Raw genomic sequence first — 6,741 nt, 5'->3', positions numbered from 1 at the left:
TGGTTGCATAGGCTGGACCATCAGTTTTCTTCACCATGTTTGCTTATGCACACATTTGTCTTCAGTGATCGTGTTGGGAAGGTGGGCATCATGGAATGCCAATTTAATAGAACAAAGTGTTCTTGCATACAATTAAGTTCTTATGACCTGGCTTTACTCGTTACTTGACTTCATGAAGGGATCACTGAATATATGGGTGCTCTAGCGAAGTGTGGTAAGGAAATCAGATGGCTCCCCACCATCAAAAAGAATAGTGTCAATTGTCTTAAAGGCTTGTCTTAAAATAAGCATCCATCTAAGTGAGGCGTCAAGTAATTCTACATGGAAGAAGCACAACAGCCTGTGTGATCCAAGGATTGTAAATAATAAAATCCAAGTCTCGAGGACAGAATAGTGCCAGAGCTTAAATTGGGAACAGTTTACAGAAGGCTATAGATCAGTGGTTCTCAACCTTCCTAGTGCCGAGACCCTTTAATACAGTTCTTCATGTTGTGGTGACCCCCCAACCATAAAATTATTTTTGTTGCTACTTCTTAACTGTAATTTTGCTACTATTATGAATTGGGCGACCCCTGTGAAAGAGTCATTTGACCGCCAAAGGGGTCGCGACCCACAAGTTGAGAACCACTGCTATAGATAATAGTGGAAGTCTAAGATCCATTTGCAGGGTCCCGACATGGATTAAGCCTCTAGTGAATCCCCTCTCACCAATATAGTCCAGGGATATGAATAGCTTTGCTATTTGACAGAGAACATTGTAAAGTTGGTTATAGCAGATGTAATTAGGTTAAAATGTAACACCGTATCATTTCATCTCCCTTTTGACCTATTTCAAAGTTGTTTTAGTTTTTCATAGTGTCTGCTTCCTTTTCAATTGAGGTTTTCTCCTGTTTTGTCTTTTTATTTGTTTGTTTCTTGGTTTTGCTCCATGATTTTCTGTATATGAAATCCAGATAGGTAAACCTATAGAGACGATGACTGGATTAATAATTACCTAGGGTCATGGTAAGGGAGGTTGTTGGAAAATGGGGAGCTAACAAGTATGAGAAAGATAAAAACTTCTGAAACTTGTAGTGACGATTGCACAACTCTTCTTACTATGCTTGAACTATTGTATGATGTGTGAATTTTATGCCAATAAATCTTAACAATCTTGTTACCAGCTGATCTAATAGTTATTGGTTCTGTAAATCCCTTTTTGTGTAGGTTTATGCTTAGACCCAAGGCCATTAGAATAAAAAGGTATTTTTAAAGTATAAAGTGCATATAATAGACATTGTATAGTTCCAATACTTCTTTGATTTTAGTTAGCTAGAAAAGTAGCAATTTTTCCCTTTAGTGTATTAACTTGTAGTATTTTATTTACCATTTTTCTTTTCACAAACTTTCTATCAGCACCCTTGAAGAATTTAGATTCATCCTAAGCTTTACAAAATATGTATGTATATATTAACCCGTTGCTGTCAAGTTGATTCTGACTCATAGCGCCCCTGCCTGTTAAGAATAGAACTACTCAGGGTTTTCTTGGTTATAATCTTTATGGAAAGAGCCCACTGGGCCTTTTTTTCTTGGTGCTGCTGGGTAACCCACCAACCTTTAGGTAAGCAGTGGATTACTTCACCCAGGGACCTGTTCTGAGCTTTAATAACTCTAACATAGATTGGATATGCTAACTACTTTTCTTAAATCTACACATAAATATTGAAAAAAGTATCCATGAATCATAATTTTATCATAATATTTACCCATCTTCTTCCGTATAGATGCAGGAAACCTTTCTAAGCAGTTTACATGTAATAATTCATTTAATTCTCACAATATACCAGTGAGATAGAGACAGGGATTATTCTCATTTTTCAAGTAGAGAGGCTGAGCCATCAAGAGAGTTAAGGATCAGGGTCTAAATGAGCGGTTCTCAACCTGTGGGTCACAACCCCTTTGGGGGTCGAGCGAACTTTTCACAGGGGTCGCCTGATTCATAACAGTAGCAAAATTACAGTTATGAAGTAGCAATGAAGAAAATTTGATGGTTGGGGGGTCACCACAACATGAGGAACTGTATTAAAGGAAGGTGGAGAACCACTGGTCTAGATGCGGGTAGAATAGCTCCAGCACCCACTTCTGACTCCTCTACAGAAAAGGCCCCTGGCACATCTTCACTGTGGCAATCATTGCTATACCCTTCCACCGGACAAGAGGCCCTGGTGGTATAGTTGTTAAGCACTCTGCTGCTAAAGGAACTCTTGACATGTGGCAGTGTGTTTCTGCAAAGATTACAGACGTGAAACCCCCGTGGGCATTTCCTCTCTGCCTGACGGGGTTGCTCTGAGTCCAAATCAAGTTGATGGCAGCGGGTTTCTGTCACCTGACCTGAAGCATTGAGATTCGTTTATTGTTGTTGTTCCTGTAGCTCTATGGGTGGTGTGTACATCAGACTTTAAAATACAACAATATTGTATTAATACAATACCATCAAACAACATTCTGTTGTTTGACGTCTTTCTGCACGTCAGTCTGAGGCACATCTTCCTAACAAACTCCTAGAAGCGCCTATGTGGAACTCCAGCCTGGCTGGCTGGCGTCATGTGCAATCTGGTGACAAAAATTGGTAGCATCCACTTATTCCGTTACCAAGACTTTGTGACCCTTATTCTTAGGAACTCAGTTTTTCCTTTCTCCTGTCATCTCTCTTTCTTGTCCTCCTGTGCTCCCTGGCAGTGACTCTTTCTTGGAGCAGAATAGTGTTGGTGTTCCTTCTCTCAGTCCCACTCTCTGCCCTGGACAGTGTCAGGGTGCTGTACGGTCCGTTCACTGCCTCGCTCCTCTTGCAGGATGCATGCCTGGGGCTTCAGCCAAGGCAGGCAGGCTAGGAGACCCACTGACATCCTCCTTCCTGGCCAACTTAACACTTCAGTTACTAAAATCATGGGTCACATATCTCTTTAAAATAACACATTGTGTGTTGAAAAAGAATGTTTATGTGCTCTTACAAAGCCCAATTTTTTGCACAATAAGGAATTCTGTTTTCTGGTTGAAGTTCCACAAAATGGTTCATTCACCCAGGAAGTGAAACCGTGCCTTCCTCTAAGTACAAGCTACTTCCTGTTTTTTCACTTTCAAGGGTCCCTACTTGCCTGCACTGGAGAACAGCATGGGAGAGGCCAGAAGACAGAACGACTCTTTAATACTTTCTCAGAACCAGAAGAGTGCCTAGTCGTTGATCTTGAAAAACCCAATCCTGCAGGCTCGTTTTGTTTCTGTCACCAAGGCCATGTTTCCAACTCTTCCCTTCCTCTTTTTTTTCCTTCCAACTTTTGCATTCCAATTGCCAGTAATTATCAGTGGATCTTTTTATTTACAGAACATAATTTCATAGAGAAACCACGAATTACAGTTTTCACACCCAGTCTCCCTCAAGGGGAACAGAGGGCACACGGGTTAAAAGCCACCCAGGCCCTGAACTTGGGGCGGCAGCCCCAGTTGTGTACATTCTGCTCCAGGTCACTCACCGTCCCCTGGAGAGGCTGGGGCCCAAAGCCCAGAGAGGGGAGCAGAATCGGACCTAGACCCCCATCTCCCACACCATGCGGATTCCCCTGTGGGTAAACAGGTGGGTCAGGCAGCTCCCATGATAGTCCCTTGCAGGCCCCGAGTCCAGCACAGGGCCAGCTTTGTGGCCAGCAGGAAGCCCGAGGGTTGAGAATGAGAACCCCTCCCCTGGTGCTCTCTGGACCAGGGCGGGTACCAGGGCTGGGTTTCTCAAATCTGCCCACCCCTATACATACAACATTCTCGTTATGCTTAAAGGATTGTTTCAAAATTCCGAGGTGGTGGGTAGGGGTCAGCTCCCAGGAAGGCTGGGGAGTCCTCTGGGGGTGAGGAGACACCATGGGGTGGGTGGTCCCTGAGTGCCCCATTCCAGTTTAAGGAGGGAAGAGAGTTAGAATAAGAGCTCCCAGGAATCCTGGCAGGGGTGGGACAGGGGAATGCGGGCTGCTGGCTGCTAGCAGGGAAGGGCCCCTGCCTTCTTAAAACAAAAATGCTGTCCCTGGCCTGGGGTGGGGGTTCAGCCAGGCAGGCTCAGAGCCTAGCAAGTCTTCAACTTCCAAGGTAAAGGTCACACGAATAAGCTCTCCCGGGAGTCCTAGGCCCTCACCCTCAGGGCCAAGACCCAGGGCTCCTAGCTGACAAGCTGTGGGGTAGGAAGACTGGGGACCCTCTAGAACTGCCCACCCAGCAAGCTCCCTCCCCAGGATGCTCCAGCAGGCCACTGATTCCGGCCAGCTGGGGTGAGGGTGGTGTGAGACCCTCCATTCCTGACGGATGCCATTGCAGGCGGCAAGAGCTGACTGAGAGCCCTGCTTTGTCCAGGGTCTCTGCTGCCCAGCGGGACGCCCTCATCTTGACCTGCACCTTCAGGTATTCCGCTCAAGCCACGGGGTCCTGAACCTCAGTGTGAAGCAGCTCCCACGCCCAGCCCAGTGGCACCCCGAGGCCGTGCTGGCCCAGGTCCAGGGCAGCCGAAGCCACCCACCTCCAGGGCAGCCAAGAGGCGCAGCTTGTCCGGGGCCATCCCTCTGAGCAGGTCTCGGGTGCCAGTTCCTGCCTCCGCAGGGCCTGAGTGGAGGAGGACACGATGGCTTGGAGCGCCTCAGCCCGGGACACGTACTGCCCATCCTTGCCTTACGTGTCTCCTTCCGCTGGACAGCCACCTCCTGGTGCAGGGCCGCCACGTCGCCTTCCCGGTCCTTCCCGGCCTGCCCCACCAGGCCGGTCGCTCGTGCCAGGCTCTCCCCGCGGGGCCCCCCAGGGGTGGCCGAAGAAGCCCTGGAAGGAGACACGGCGGCCGGGGTCCCGTTCCGGGGAGCGGGGGCACAGGGGGAGCTCGAGAACCGGGGTCCTCCGGCTCTGCCCCTCCAGCTCGGGGAAGGGCCTCGAGGCGAGGGGGGCTGCCGAAGAGAGCTTCGTGGAGCACGACCCCCACGGACCAGAGTCCACGCGGGCCACCCAGAGCGGGCAGCCCCGGAGGACGTGCCGCTCGCCCACGCGGCCGTGTGCCCGGCGAAGCCGGAGGCTGCCCGTGCCAGGGGCTTCTCCAAGGAGCTAGGCAGAGTGCTCGGAGGCTCCAGGGGCGGGTGAGAGACTCAAGCTGCCTCCGCAGGCCCGGATGAAGCGAGGGGTCGCGGCCAGCACAGATTGTCCTTGCCCACTGGAAGCCTTTCAGCTGCACGAGGTGGGGGTGCGGGTGCCCTGCAGGATCTCCATCTGGGTCCGGAGGTTTTCCACCGACGCCTTGGCCACTCACTTGACGGCCACCACCGCCCAGGCAGGCCTTGTCGGTGAGGATAAAGCGGTCCAGCCGCGGGGGAACCCCAGCCCCACGCCCACCCCATTAGTGGATCTTGGTTGTATGTTTGCTCAGTTGCAGACAGAAGAACGTGGTGGTATTCTCCAAGTTCTTCGTCCTTGGCTTTAGCAATTGGTACATAAATTGCAATGTTCAAAGAACTAGCTCACTTTTCTTCAGGACCTGAAGAAGCTAATATCTGGCTACTTCTGAAGTTCCTTTCTTCATGGGAGCCTGGTAGCAGGGACCTCTGCTGCCTTTCTTGTTAATTAGAACTGATGTTTGAATGTTAAATCAGTCGTTTGGCTTAGTATCAACCAATTAAAAGAATTATCTCTTCATTTTGGAGGGGGAACACTTTTTGTAAATTTGACTGAAAGGAAAGGAAAAATTTTAAGTAAAAACGATTTTTGGAAAAAGATATTAAATTTCACAAGTGAGGGGAAAAGAATTCAAAGGATCTGTCAAAAAGTTCGTGGAAAAAACAGAATTACAAGGTAATGAAATTTGTCCATGAATGTTTTGAAAGCCCGAAGCATGTCTCATACTCTGATTCTTTGCAATCAGTACTTGGCTGTCAGTTTGTTCGCGTGGGGTGGCTTACATGAGGAGCCCTGGTGGTATAGTGGTGATGCATCAGGCTGCGATCTGAAAGGCTGGCAGTTCAAACCACCCGCTGCTCCTTGGGAGAAAGACAGGGCTTTCTATTCCCGTAAGCAGTTACCATCTCAGACATTCACAGGGAAAGTTCCACCCTGCCCTACAGGGAGGGTCACTGTCAGTCAGCAAAGACTCGATGGCAGTGACTTTGGCTTTGATTCAGTTGGTGGCTTTAATGTTGCTGTGATGCTGGAAGCTAAGCCACTGACATTTTAAATACCATGGACATCCTTGGTGGAGTTTCATCGGAACTTCCAGACTAAGACAGACTAGGAAAAGGGAATAGGCAATCCATGTCTGCAGTGAAGTGAAATTACTTGGTGTGACTCTTCTATCTAACGCTCACCCAGTGACTGGGTGGGAGCATGCAAATAAGCAGTAGAAGATTCTTACTTGGGGATTGGTCTGATTTCCTATTCTACTGGGTACAAAGAGCTATTTCAGAAGCAGGAAGAGGGATCCTGCAACCCTCCAGAAAGAAGAGCCACCAGTGGAAGTTGTGGACCTGAAGTTGTGAACACAGCAGCACTGAGACAATGAGGTAGAGGAGAGGAGCCCAGCTGAGACCATGAGACAAAAGGAAGGTGCAGTGTTAGACCAGGAGGCTGCCGAGCCCACTGAGTGAGTAAAGTTATATGCCCCATGGAGCTTATTAGCCCTAAATGAATTTTGTAACACTTGCCTGAGCAGGGCAGAGGCAAAGGGTCCCCATGGCTGAGAGGCTGAAAACTGTG

The 6,741-nt window shown here is 48.6% G+C and overlaps 1 pseudogene; it reads right to left on the bottom strand.

Annotated features, from left to right (window-relative positions):
- Window positions 1-6,719, bottom strand: part of LOC115869861 — a 22,582-nt pseudogene extending 15,863 nt beyond the window's left edge.
- Between the last annotated feature and the right edge of the window lie 22 nt (window positions 6,720-6,741).

The sequence above is a fragment of the Echinops telfairi genome, unplaced genomic scaffold (assembly GCF_000313985.2).
Source record: "Echinops telfairi isolate 266 unplaced genomic scaffold, ASM31398v2 ScPeMD7_2;HRSCAF=8, whole genome shotgun sequence".
Classification (NCBI taxonomy): Eukaryota; Metazoa; Chordata; class Mammalia; order Afrosoricida; family Tenrecidae; genus Echinops; species Echinops telfairi.
This window is presented reverse-complemented; position numbering and strand designations above follow the sequence as displayed.